General features: G+C 41.4%; 9 non-coding genes across 9 annotated transcripts; all 9 read right to left on the reverse strand.

Annotated features, from left to right (window-relative positions):
* Positions 1–1021: 1021 nt before the first annotated feature.
* Positions 1022–1095, reverse strand: trnan-guu (transfer RNA asparagine (anticodon GUU)). Its single transcript has one exon. It is a non-coding gene; the product is annotated as a tRNA-Asn (tRNA).
* Positions 1096–3395: 2300 nt separating this feature from the next.
* Positions 3396–3469, reverse strand: trnan-guu (transfer RNA asparagine (anticodon GUU)). Its single transcript has one exon. It is a non-coding gene; the product is annotated as a tRNA-Asn (tRNA).
* Positions 3470–4582: 1113 nt separating this feature from the next.
* On the reverse strand, positions 4583–4656 carry trnan-guu (transfer RNA asparagine (anticodon GUU)). The gene has a single exon. It is a non-coding gene; the product is annotated as a tRNA-Asn (tRNA).
* Positions 4657–5769: 1113 nt separating this feature from the next.
* trnan-guu (transfer RNA asparagine (anticodon GUU)) lies at positions 5770–5843 on the reverse strand. The gene has a single exon. It is a non-coding gene; the product is annotated as a tRNA-Asn (tRNA).
* A 1111-nt stretch (positions 5844–6954) lies between these two features.
* On the reverse strand, positions 6955–7028 carry trnan-guu (transfer RNA asparagine (anticodon GUU)). Its single transcript has one exon. It is a non-coding gene; the product is annotated as a tRNA-Asn (tRNA).
* Positions 7029–8141: 1113 nt separating this feature from the next.
* Positions 8142–8215, reverse strand: trnan-guu (transfer RNA asparagine (anticodon GUU)). Its single transcript has one exon. It is a non-coding gene; the product is annotated as a tRNA-Asn (tRNA).
* Positions 8216–9326: 1111 nt separating this feature from the next.
* trnan-guu (transfer RNA asparagine (anticodon GUU)) lies at positions 9327–9400 on the reverse strand. Its single transcript has one exon. It is a non-coding gene; the product is annotated as a tRNA-Asn (tRNA).
* A 2300-nt stretch (positions 9401–11700) lies between these two features.
* Positions 11701–11774, reverse strand: trnan-guu (transfer RNA asparagine (anticodon GUU)). Its single transcript has one exon. It is a non-coding gene; the product is annotated as a tRNA-Asn (tRNA).
* Positions 11775–12887: 1113 nt separating this feature from the next.
* trnan-guu (transfer RNA asparagine (anticodon GUU)) lies at positions 12888–12961 on the reverse strand. The gene has a single exon. It is a non-coding gene; the product is annotated as a tRNA-Asn (tRNA).
* Positions 12962–13432: the final 471 nt, after the last annotated feature.

Genomic DNA, 13432 nt, shown 5'->3' on the forward strand with positions numbered 1-13432 from the left:
CAATGGTTGTGTCAACGTGCATCGAAAGTGCCGCAACATTTTCAAGGAAGAAGCCATGTAGTTTTCTAACGTTTGTTAGCTTTTTGAATAGCCTTAAAAGGGCAAAAATGTAGCACAATGTTCGTCAGCGCAACATTATATAAAAAGGCATCTGGCAGGAGTAAATTCAGCCACAATCACGAATATAATTTGATAAATATATATCTTAAACAACTGCGTTTTCACGAATGTAATATATGATCGCCAAGCCCATTCAAAATAATTAGGGGACTGACCCTGGAAGAATGATGTAATGGCGAGTCACTTTCATGGCGTATAGGCACACATATTCACACAAACACACACATACTGGACCAACATTGTCCTTCAAGCGAAATACATTTATATGCTAAGGGTTTTCATGCCAGATTGACATCATTTACATTGTCATACTTGCCGGATTAATATGAATAAATGATATGTTCCATGGAGACCACAGAATGATCAAGCTATTGAGTAACAGAAGATCAAAGACCAGTGACAGCCATTTAGGTATAGTATAGCAGCAGGTATAGGAACTTGTCATCTTTCATGTTCAACAACACACCAATCACATGTGACAATAGGAAACAAAGCAGGTCAAAAGCGAGCTTACTGTAAATCCAGGAAGGTCTTTCCACATCACTATAAATGGAAAGATAGCATCTCTGGGTGGGCTCAAATCACCAACCTTTAAACTAACAGCCTAAGGCGCTAACCAATTGCGCCACAGAGACTTGTGATTATATTGACCCTCAGCAGGACAAAGTCTCATGGAAGCTCACTACAAGTCAGGAAGTTTCACATTGCTACAATCTGAAGAATGTCATCCATGGGTGGTGTCGAAGCACCAATCTTTAGATAGATTGTCAAACACACTAACTGACTGCACTAGAGAGGCTTGTGTTGGCATTGACCCTCAGCAGGACAAAGTAACAGGTAATCTCATTACAGGTCCAGGATGTCACATCCGCATCATGGAGCACAACAAACTGAAAACTCTCATCCCTGGGTGGGCTCGAACCACCAACCTTTAGATTAACAGTCTAACGCGCTAACCAACTGCGCCACAGAGACTTGTTGTGCTTCTGACCCTGACACTTGATCGCTGGCCATCCGTGATCTCATCCAACTGTACATGGAGTTTACGAAACAACAACACTTTGTTCCAATGGTTGTGTCAACGTGCATCGAAAGTGCCGCAACATTTTCAAGGAAGTAGCCCTGTAGTTTTCTAACGTTTGTTAGCTTTTTGAATGGCCTTAAAAGGGCAAAAATGTAGCACAATGTTCGTCAGCGCAACATTATATAAAAAGGCATCTGGCAGGAGTAAATTCAGCCACAATCACGAATATAATTTGATAAATATATATCTTAAACAACTGCGTTTTCACAAATGTAATATATGATCGCCAAGCCCATTCAAAATAATTAGTGGACTGACCCCGGAAGAATGATGTAATGGCGAGTCACTTTCATGGCGTATAGGCACACATATTCACACAAACACAGACATACTGGACCAACATTGTCCTTCAAGCGAGATACATTTAAATGCTATGGGTTTTCATGCCAGTTTGACATCATTTACATTGTCATACTAGCCAGATTAATATGAATAAATGATATGTTCCATGGAGACCACAGAATGATCAAGCTATTGAGTAACAGAAGATCAGAGACCATTGACAGCCATTTAGGTATAGTATAGCAGCAGGTATAGGAACTTGTCATCTTTCATGTTCAACAACACACCAATCACATGTGACAATAGGAAACAAAGCAGGTCAAAAGCGAGCTTACTGTAAATCCAGGAAGGTCTTTCCACATCACTATAAATGGAAAGATAGCAACTCTGGGTGGGCTGAAATCACCAACTTTTAAACTAACGGCCTAAGGCGCTAACCAATTGCGCCACAGAGACTTGTGATTATATTCACCCTCAGCAGGCCAAAGTCTCATGGAAGCTCACTACAAGTCAGGAAGTTTCACATCGCTACAATCTGAAAAATGTCATCCATGGGTGGTGTCGAAGCACCAATCTTTAGATAGATTGTCAAACACACTAACTGATTGCACTAGAGAGGCTTGTGTTGGCATTGACCCTGAGCAGGACAAAGTAACAGGGAATCTCATTACAGGTCCAGGATGTCACATCCGCATCATGGAGCACAACAAAGTGAAAAGTCTCGTCCCTGGGTGGGCTCAAACCACCAACCTTTAGATTAACAGTCTAACTCTCTAACCAAGTGCGCCACAGAGACTTGATGTGTGACTGACCCTGACACTTGATCGCTGGCCATCCGTGATCTCATCCAACTGTACATGGAGTTTACGAAACAACAACACTTTGTTCCAATGGTTGTGTCAACGTGCATCGAAAGTGCCGCAACATTTTCAAGGAAGTAGCCCTGTAGTTTTCTAACGTTTGTTAGCTTTTTGAATGGCCTTAAAAGGGCAAAAATGTAGCACAATGTTCGTCAGCACAACATTATATAAAAAGGCATCTGGCAGGAGTAAATTCAGCCACAATAACAAACATAATTTAAAAAACATATATCTTAAACAACTGCGTTTTCACAAATGTAATATATGATCGCCAAGCCCATTCAAAATAATTAGTGGACTGACCCCGGAAGAATGATGTAATGGCGAGTCACTTTCATGGCGTATAGGCACACATATTCACACAAACACAGACATACTGGACCAACATTGTCCTTCAAGCGAGATACATTTAAATGCTATGGGTTTTCATGCCAGTTTGACATCATTTACATTGTCATACTAGCCAGATTAATATGAATAAATGATATGTTCCATGGAGACCACAGAATGATCAAGCTATTGAGTAACAGAAGATCAGAGACCATTGACAGCCATTTAGGTATAGTATAGCAGCAGGTATAGGAACTTGTCATCTTTCATGTTCAACAACACACCAATCACATGTGACAATAGGAAACAAAGCAGGTCAAAAGCGAGCTTACTGTAAATCCAGGAAGGTCTTTCCACATCACTATAAATGGAAAGATAGCATCTCTGGGTGGGCTCAAATCACCAACCTTTAAACTAACAGCCTAAGGCGCTAACCAATTGCGCCACAGAGACTTGTGATTATATTGACCCTCAGCAGGACAAAGTCTCATGGAAGCTCACTACAAGTCAGGAAGTTTCACATTGCTACAATCTGAAGAATGTCATCCATGGGTGGTGTCGAAGCACCAATCTTTAGATAGATTGTCAAACACACTAACTGACTGCACTAGAGAGGCTTGTGTTGGCATTGACCCTCAGCAGGACAAAGTAACAGGTAATCTCATTACAGGTCCAGGATGTCACATCCGCATCATGGAGCACAACAAACTGAAAACTCTCGTCCCTGGGTGGGCTCGAACCACCAACCTTTAGATTAACAGTCTAACGCGCTAACCAACTGCGCCACAGAGACTTGTTGTGCTTCTGACCCTGACACTTGATCGCTGGCCATCCGTGATCTCATCCAACTGTACATGGAGTTTACGAAACAACAACACTTTGTTCCAATGGTTGTGTCAACGTGCATCGAAAGTGCCGCAACATTTTCAAGGAAGTAGCCCTGTAGTTTTCTAACGTTTGTTAGCTTTTTGAATGGCATTAAAAGGGCAAAAATGTAGCACAATGTTCGTCAGCGCAACATTATATAAAAAGGCATCTGGCAGGAGTAAATTCAGCCACAATCACGAATATAATTTGATAAATATATATCTTAAACAACTGCGTTTTCACGAATGTAATATATGATCGCCAAGCCCATTCAAAATAATTAGGGGACTGACCCTGGAAGAATGATGTAATGGCGAGTCACTTTCATGGCGTATAGGCACACATATTCACACAAACACACACATACTGGATCAACATTGTCCTTCAAGCGAAATACATTTAAATGCTAAGGGTTTTCATGCCAGATTGACATCATTTACATTGTCATACTTGCCGGATTAATATGAATAAATGATATGTTCCATGGAGACCACAGAATGATCAAGCTATTGAGTAACAGAAGATCAAAGACCAGTGACAGCCATTTAGGTATAGTATAGCAGCAGGTATAGGAACTTGTCATCTTTCATGTTCAACAACACACCAATCACATGTGACAATAGGAAACAAAGCAGGTCAAAAGCGAGCTTACTGTAAATCCAGGAAGGTCTTTCCACATCACTATAAATGGAAAGATAGCATCTCTGGGTGGGCTCAAATCACCAACCTTTAAACTAACAGCCTAAGGCGCTAACCAATTGCGCCACAGAGACTTGTGATTATATTTACCCTCAGCAGGACAAAGTCTCATGGAAGCTCACTACAAGTCAGGAAGTTTCACATTGCTACAATCTGAAGAATGTCATCCATGGGTGGTGTCGAAGCACCAATCTTTAGATAGATTTTCAAACACAATAACTGACTGCACTAGAGAGGCTTGTGTTCGCATTGACCCTCAGCAGGACAAAGTAACAGGGAATCTCATTACAGGTCCAGGATGTCACATCCGCATCATGGAGCACAACAAACTGAAAACTCTCGTCCCTGGGTGGGCTCGAACCACCAACCTTTAGATTAACAGTCTAACGCGCTAACCAATTGCGCCACAGAGACTTGTTGTGTGTCTGACCCTGACACTTGATCGCTGGCCATCCGTGATCTCATCCAACTGTACATGGAGTTTACGAAACAACAACACTTTGTTCCAATGGTTGTGTCAACGTGCATCGAAAGTGCCGCAACATTTTCAAGGAAGAAGCCATGTAGTTTTCTAACGTTTGTTAGCTTTTTGAATAGCCTTAAAAGGGCAAAAATGTAGCACAATGTTCGTCAGCGCAACATTATATAAAAAGGCATCTGGCAGGAGTAAATTCAGCCACAATCACGAATATAATTTGATAAATATATATCTTAAACAACTGCGTTTTCACAAATGTAATATATGATCGCCAAGCCCATTCAAAATAATTAGGGGACTGACCCTGGAAGAATGATGTAATGGCAAGTCACTTTCATGGCGTATAGGCACACATATTCACACAAACACACACATACTGGACCAACATTGTCCTTCAAGCGAAATACATTTATATGCTAAGGGTTTTCATGTCAGATTGACATCATTTACATTGTCATACTTGCCGGATTAATATGAATAAATGATATGTTCCACGGAGACAACAGAATGATCAAGCTATTGAGTAACAGAAGATCAGAGACCATTGACAGCCATTTAGGTATAGTATAGCAGCAGGTATAGGAACTTGTCATCTTTCATGTTCAACAACACACCAATCACATGTGACAATAGGAAACAAAGCAGGTCAAAAGCGAGCTTACTGTAAATCCAGGAAGGTCTTTCCACATCACTATAAATGGAAAGATAGCATCTCTGGGTGGGCTCAAATCACAAACCTTTAAACTAACAGCCTAAGGCGCTAACCAATTGCACCACAGAGACTTGTGATTATATTGACCCTCAGCAGGACAAAGTCTCATGGAAGCTCACTACAAGTCAGGAAGTTTCACATTGCTACAATCTGAAGAATGTCATCCATGGGTGGTGTCGAAGCACCAATCTTTAGATAGATTGTCAAACACACTATCTGACTGCACTAGAGAGGCTTGTGTTGGCATTGACCCTCAGCAGGACAAAGTAACAGGTAATCTCATTACAGGTCCAGGATGTCACATCCGCATCATGGAGCACAACAAACTGAAAACTCTCGTCCCTGGGTGGGCTCGAACCACCAACCTTTAGATTAACAGTCTAACGCGCTAACCAACTGCGCCACAGAGACTTGTTGTGCTTCTGACCCTGACACTTGATCGCTGGCCATCCGTGATCTCATCCAACTGTACATGGAGTTTACGAAACAACAACACTTTGTTCCAATGGTTGTGTCAACGTGCATCGAAAGTGCCGCAACATTTTCAAGGAAGTAGCCCTGTAGTTTTCTAACGTTTGTTAGCTTCTTGAATGGCCTTAAAAGGGCAAAAATGTAGCACAATGTTCGTCAGCGCAACATTATATAAAAAGGCATCTGGCAGGAGTAAATTCAGCCACAATCACAAATATAATTTGATAAATATATATCTTAAACAACTGCGTTTTCACGAATGTAATATATGATCGCCAAGCCCATTCAAAATAATTAGGGGACTGACCCTGGAAGAATGATGTAATGGCGAGTGACTTTCATGGCGTATAGGCACACATATTCACACAAACACACACATACTGGATCAACATTGTCCTTCAAGCGAAATACATTTATATGCTAAGGGTTTTCATGCCAGATTGACATCATTTAAATTGTCATACTTGCCGGATTAATATGAATAAATGATATGTTCCATGGAGACCACAGAATGATCAAGCTATTGAGTAACATAATATCAGAGACCATTGACAGCCATTTAGGTATAGTATAGCAGCAGGTATAGGAACTTGTCATCTTTCATGTTCAACAACACACCAATCACATGTGACAATAGGAAACAAAGCAGGTCAAAAGCGAGCTTACGGTAAATCCAGGAAGGTCTTTCCACATCACTATAAATGGAAAGATAGCATCTCTGGGTGGGCTGAAATCACCAACCTTTAAAATAACGGCCTAAGGCGCTAACCAATTGCGCCACAGAGACTTGTGATTATATTGACCCTCAGCTGGACAAAGTCTCATGGAAGCTCACTACAAGTCAGGAAGTTTCACATTGCTACAATCTGAAGAATGTCATCCATGGGTGGTGTCGAAGCACCAATCTTTAGATAGAGTCAAACACAATAACTGACTGCACTAGAGAGGCTTGTGTTGGCATTGACCCTCAGCAGGACAAAGTAACAGGGAATCTCATTACAGGTCCAGGATGTCACATCCGCATCATGGAGCACAACAAACTGAAAACTCTCGTCCCTGGGTGGGCTCGAACCACCAACCTTTAGATTAACAGTCTAACGCGCTAACCAATTGCGCCACAGAGACTTGTTGTGTGTCTGACCCTGACACTTGATCGCTGGCCATCCGTGATCTCATCCAACTGTACATGGAGTTTACGAAACAACAACACTTTGTTCCAATGGCTGTGTCAACGTGCATCGAAAGTGCCGCAACATTTTCAAGAAAGAAGCCATGTAGTTTTCTAACGTTTGTTAGCTTTTTGAATAGCCTTAAAAGGGCAAAAATGTAGCACAATGTTCGTCAGCGCAACATTATATAAAAAGGCATCTGGCAGGAGTAAATTCAGCCACAATCACGAATATAATTTGATAAATATATATCTTAAACAACTGCGTTTTCACAAATGTAATATATGATCGCCAAGCCCATTCAAAATAATTAGGGGACTGACCCTGGAAGAATGATGTAATGGCAAGTCACTTTCATGGCGTATAGGCACACATATTCACACAAACACACACATACTGGACCAACATTGTCCTTCAAGCGAAATACATTTATATGCTAAGGGTTTTCATGTCAGATTGACATCATTTACATTGTCATACTTGCCGGATTAATATGAATAAATGATATGTTCCACGGAGACAACAGAATGATCAAGCTATTGAGTAACAGAAGATCAGAGACCATTGACAGCCATTTAGGTATAGTATAGCAGCAGGTATAGGAACTTGTCATCTTTCATGTTCAACAACACACCAATCACATGTGACAATAGGAAACAAAGCAGGTCAAAAGCGAGCTTACTGTAAATCCAGGAAGGTCTTTCCACATCACTATAAATGGAAAGATAGCATCTCTGGGTGGGCTCAAATCACCAACCTTTAAACTAACAGCCTAAGGCGCTAACCAATTGCACCACAGAGACTTGTGATTATATTGACCCTCAGCAGGACAAAGTCTCATGGAAGCTCACTACAAGTCAGGAAGTTTCACATTGCTACAATCTGAAGAATGTCATCCATGGGTGGTGTCGAAGCACCAATCTTTAGATAGATTGTCAAACACACTATCTGACTGCACTAGAGAGGCTTGTGTTGGCATTGACCCTCAGCAGGACAAAGTAACAGGTAATCTCATTACAGGTCCAGGATGTCACATCCGCATCATGGAGCACAACAAACTGAAAACTCTCGTCCCTGGGTGGGCTCGAACCACCAACCTTTAGATTAACAGTCTAACGCGCTAACCAACTGCGCCACAGAGACTTGTTGTGCTTCTGACCCTGACACTTGATCGCTGGCCATCCGTGATCTCATCCAACTGTACATGGAGTTTACGAAACAACAACACTTTGTTCCAATGGTTGTGTCAACGTGCATCGAAAGTGCCGCAACATTTTCAAGGAAGTAGCCCTGTAGTTTTCTAACGTTTGTTAGCTTCTTGAATGGCCTTAAAAGGGCAAAAATGTAGCACAATGTTCGTCAGCGCAACATTATATAAAAAGGCATCTGGCAGGAGTAAATTCAGCCACAATCACAAATATAATTTGATAAATATATATCTTAAACAACTGCGTTTTCACGAATGTAATATATGATCGCCAAGCCCATTCAAAATAATTAGGGGACTGACCCTGGAAGAATGATGTAATGGCGAGTGACTTTCATGGCGTATAGGCACACATATTCACACAAACACACACATACTGGATCAACATTGTCCTTCAAGCGAAATACATTTATATGCTAAGGGTTTTCATGCCAGATTGACATCATTTAAATTGTCATACTTGCCGGATTAATATGAATAAATGATATGTTCCATGGAGACCACAGAATGATCAAGCTATTGAGTAACATAATATCAGAGACCATTGACAGCCATTTAGGTATAGTATAGCAGCAGGTATAGGAACTTGTCATCTTTCATGTTCAACAACACACCAATCACATGTGACAATAGGAAACAAAGCAGGTCAAAAGCGAGCTTACGGTAAATCCAGGAAGGTCTTTCCACATCACTATAAATGGAAAGATAGCATCTCTGGGTGGGCTGAAATCACCAACCTTTAAAATAACGGCCTAAGGCGCTAACCAATTGCGCCACAGAGACTTGTGATTATATTGACCCTCAGCTGGACAAAGTCTCATGGAAGCTCACTACAAGTCAGGAAGTTTCACATTGCTACAATCTGAAGAATGTCATCCATGGGTGGTGTCGAAGCACCAATCTTTAGATAGAGTCAAACACAATAACTGACTGCACTAGAGAGGCTTGTGTTGGCATTGACCCTCAGCAGGACAAAGTAACAGGGAATCTCATTACAGGTCCAGGATGTCACATCCGCATCATGGAGCACAACAAACTGAAAACTCTCGTCCCTGGGTGGGCTCGAACCACCAACCTTTAGATTAACAGTCTAACGCGCTAACCAATTGCGCCACAGAGACTTGTTGTGTGTCTGACCCTGACACTTGATCGCTGGCCATCCGTGATCTCATCCAACTGTACATGGAGTTTACGAAACAACAACACTTTGTTCCAATGGCTGTGTCAACGTGCATCGAAAGTGCCGCAACATTTTCAAGGAAGAAGCCATGTAGTTTTCTAACGTTTGTTAGCTTTTTGAATAGCCTTAAAAGGGCAAAAATGTAGCACAATGTTCGTCAGCGCAACATTATATAAAAAGGCATCTGGCAGGAGTAAATTCAGCCACAATCACGAATATAATTTGATAAATATATATCTTAAACAACTGCGTTTTCACAAATGTAATATATGATCGCCAAGCCCATTCAAAATAATTAGTGGACTGACCCCGGAAGAATGATGTAATGGCGAGTCACTTTCATGGCGTATAGGCACACATATTCACACAAACACAGACATACTGGACCAACATTGTCCTTCAAGCGAGATACATTTAAATGCTATGGGTTTTCATGCCAGTTTGACATCATTTACATTGTCATACTAGCCAGATTAATATGAATAAATGATATGTTCCATGGAGACCACAGAATGATCAAGCTATTGAGTAACAGAAGATCAGAGACCATTGACAGCCATTTAGGTATAGTATAGCAGCAGGTATAGGAACTTGTCATCTTTCATGTTCAACAACACACCAATCACATGTGACAATAGGAAACAAAGCAGGTCAAAAGCGAGCTTACTGTAAATCCAGGAAGGTCTTTCCACATCACTATAAATGGAAAGATAGCAACTCTGGGTGGGCTGAAATCACCAACCTTTAAACTAACGGCCTAAGGCGCTAACCAATTGCGCCACAGAGACTTGTGATTATATTCACCCTCAGCAGGCCAAAGTCTCATGGAAGCTCACTACAAGTCAGGAAGTTTCACATCGCTACAATCTGAAAAATGTCATCCATGGGTGGTGTCGAAGCACCAATCTTTAGATAGATTGTCAAACACACTAACTGATTGCACTAGAGAGGCTTGTGTTGGCATTGACCCTCAGCAGGACAAAGTAACAGGGAATCTCATTACAGGTCCAGGATGTCACATCCGCATCATGGAGCACAACAAAGTGAAAAGTCTCGTCCCTGGGTGGGCTCAAACCACCAACCTTTAGATTAACAGTCTAACTCTCTAACCAAGTGCGCCACAGAGACTTGATGTGTGACTGACCCTGACACTTGATCGCTGGCCATCCGTGATCTCATCCAACTGTACATGGAGTTTACGAAACAACAACACTTTGTTCCAATGGTTGTGTCAACGTGCATCGAAAGTGCCGCAACATTTTCAAGGAAGTAGCCCTGTAGTTTTCTAACGTTTGTTAGCTTTTTGAATGGCCTTAAAAGGGCAAAAATGTAGCACAATGTTCGTCAGCACAACATTATATAAAAAGGCATCTGGCAGGAGTAAATTCAGCCACAATAACAAACATAATTTAAAAAACATATATCTTAAACAACTGCGTTTTCACAAATGTAATATATGATCGCCAAGCCCATTCAAAATAATTAGTGGACTGACCCCGGAAGAATGATGTAATGGCGAGTCACTTTCATGGCGTATAGGCACACATATTCACACAAACACAGACATACTGGACCAACATTGTCCTTCAAGCGAGATACATTTAAATGCTATGGGTTTTCATGCCAGTTTGACATCATTTACATTGTCATACTAGCCAGATTAATATGAATAAATGATATGTTCCATGGAGACCACAGAATGATCAAGCTATTGAGTAACAGAAGATCAGAGACCATTGACAGCCATTTAGGTATAGTATAGCAGCAGGTATAGGAACTTGTCATCTTTCATGTTCAACAACACACCAATCACATGTGACAATAGGAAACAAAGCAGGTCAAAAGCGAGCTTACTGTAAATCCAGGAAGGTCTTTCCACATCACTATAAATGGAAAGATAGCATCTCTGGGTGGGCTCAAATCACCAACCTTTAAACTAACAGCCTAAGGCGCTAACCAATTGCGCCACAGAGACTTGTGATTATATTGACCCTCAGCAGGACAAAGTCTCATGGAAGCTCACTACAAGTCAGGAAGTTTCACATTGCTACAATCTGAAGAATGTCATCCATGGGTGGTGTCGAAGCACCAATCTTTAGATAGATTGTCAAACACACTAACTGACTGCACTAGAGAGGCTTGTGTTGGCATTGACCCTCAGCAGGACAAAGTAACAGGTAATCTCATTACAGGTCCAGGATGTCACATCCGCATCATGGAGCACAACAAACTGAAAACTCTCATCCCTGGGTGGGCTCGAACCACCAACCTTTAGATTAACAGTCTAACGCGCTAACCAACTGCGCCACAGAGACTTGTTGTGCTTCTGACCCTGACACTTGATCGCTGGCCATCCGTGATCTCATCCAACTGTACATGGAGTTTACGAAACAACAACACTTTGTTCCAATGGTTGTGTCAACGTGCATCGAAAGTGCCGCAACATTTTCAAGGAAGTAGCCCTGTAGTTTTCTAACGTTTGTTAGCTTTTTGAATGGCCTTAAAAGGGCAAAAATGTAGCACAATGTTCGTCAGCGCAACATTATATAAAAAGGCATCTGGCAGGAGTAAATTCAGCCACAATCACGAATATAATTTGATAAATATATATCTTAAACAACTGCGTTTTCACGAATGTAATATATGATCGCCAAGCCCATTCAAAATAATTAGGGGACTGACCCTGGAAGAATGATGTAATGGCGAGTCACTTTCATGGCGTATAGGCACACATATTCACACAAACACACACATACTGGATCAACATTGTCCTTCAAGCGAAATACATTTAAATGCTAAGGGTTTTCATGCCAGATTGACATCATTTACATTGTCATACTTGCCGGATTAATATGAATAAATGATATGTTCCATGGAGACCACAGAATGATCAAGCTATTGAGTAACAGAAGATCAAAGACCAGTGACAGCCATTTAGGTATAGTATAGCAGCAGGTATAGGAACTTGTCATCTTTCATGTTCAACAACACACCAATCACATGTGACAATAGGAAACAAAGCAGGTCAAAAGCGAGCTTACTGTAAATCCAGGAAGGTCTTTCTACATCACTATAAATGGAAAGATAGCATCTCTGGGTGGGCTGAAATCACCAACCTTTAAAATAACGGCCTAAGGCGCTAACCAATTGCGCCACAGAGACTTGTGATTATATTGACCCTCAGCAGGACAAAGTCTCATGGAAGCTCACTACAAGTCAGGAAGTTTCACATTGCTACAATCTGAAGAATGTCATCCATGGGTGGTGTCGAAGCACCAATCTTTAGATAGATTGTCAAACACAATAACTGACTGCACTAGAGAGGCTTGTGTTGGCATTGACCCTCAGCAGGACAAAGTAACAGGGAATCTCATTACAGGTCCAGGATGTCACATCCGCATCATGGAGCACAACAAACTGAAAACTCTCGTCCCTGGGTGGGCTCGAACCACCAACCTTTAGATTAACAGTCTAACGCGCTAACCAATTGCGCCACAGAGACTTGTTGTGTGTCTGACCCTGACACTTGATCGCTGGCCATCCGTGATCTCATCCAACTGTACATGGAGTTTACGAAACAACAACACTTTGTTCCAATGGTTGTGTCAACGTGCATCGAAAGTGCCGCAACATTTTCAAGGAAGAAGCCATGTAGTTTTCTAACGTTTGTTAGCTTTTTGAATAGCCTTAAAAGGGCAAAAATGTAGCACAATGTTCGTCAGCGCAACATTATATAAAAAGGCATCTGGCAGGAGTAAATTCAGCCACAATCACGAATATAATTTGATAAATATATATCTTAAACAACTGCGTTTTCACAAATGTAATATATGATCGCCAAGCCCATTCAAAATAATTAGTGGACTGACCCCGGAAGAATGATGTAATGGCGAGTCACTTTCATGGCGTATAGGCACACATATTCACACAAACACACACATACTGGATCAACATTGTCCTTCAAGCGAAATAC

Source organism: Salmo salar, chromosome 07, assembly GCF_965601325.2.
Source record: "Salmo salar chromosome 07, fSalSal1, whole genome shotgun sequence".
Classification (NCBI taxonomy): domain Eukaryota; kingdom Metazoa; phylum Chordata; class Actinopteri; order Salmoniformes; family Salmonidae; genus Salmo; species Salmo salar.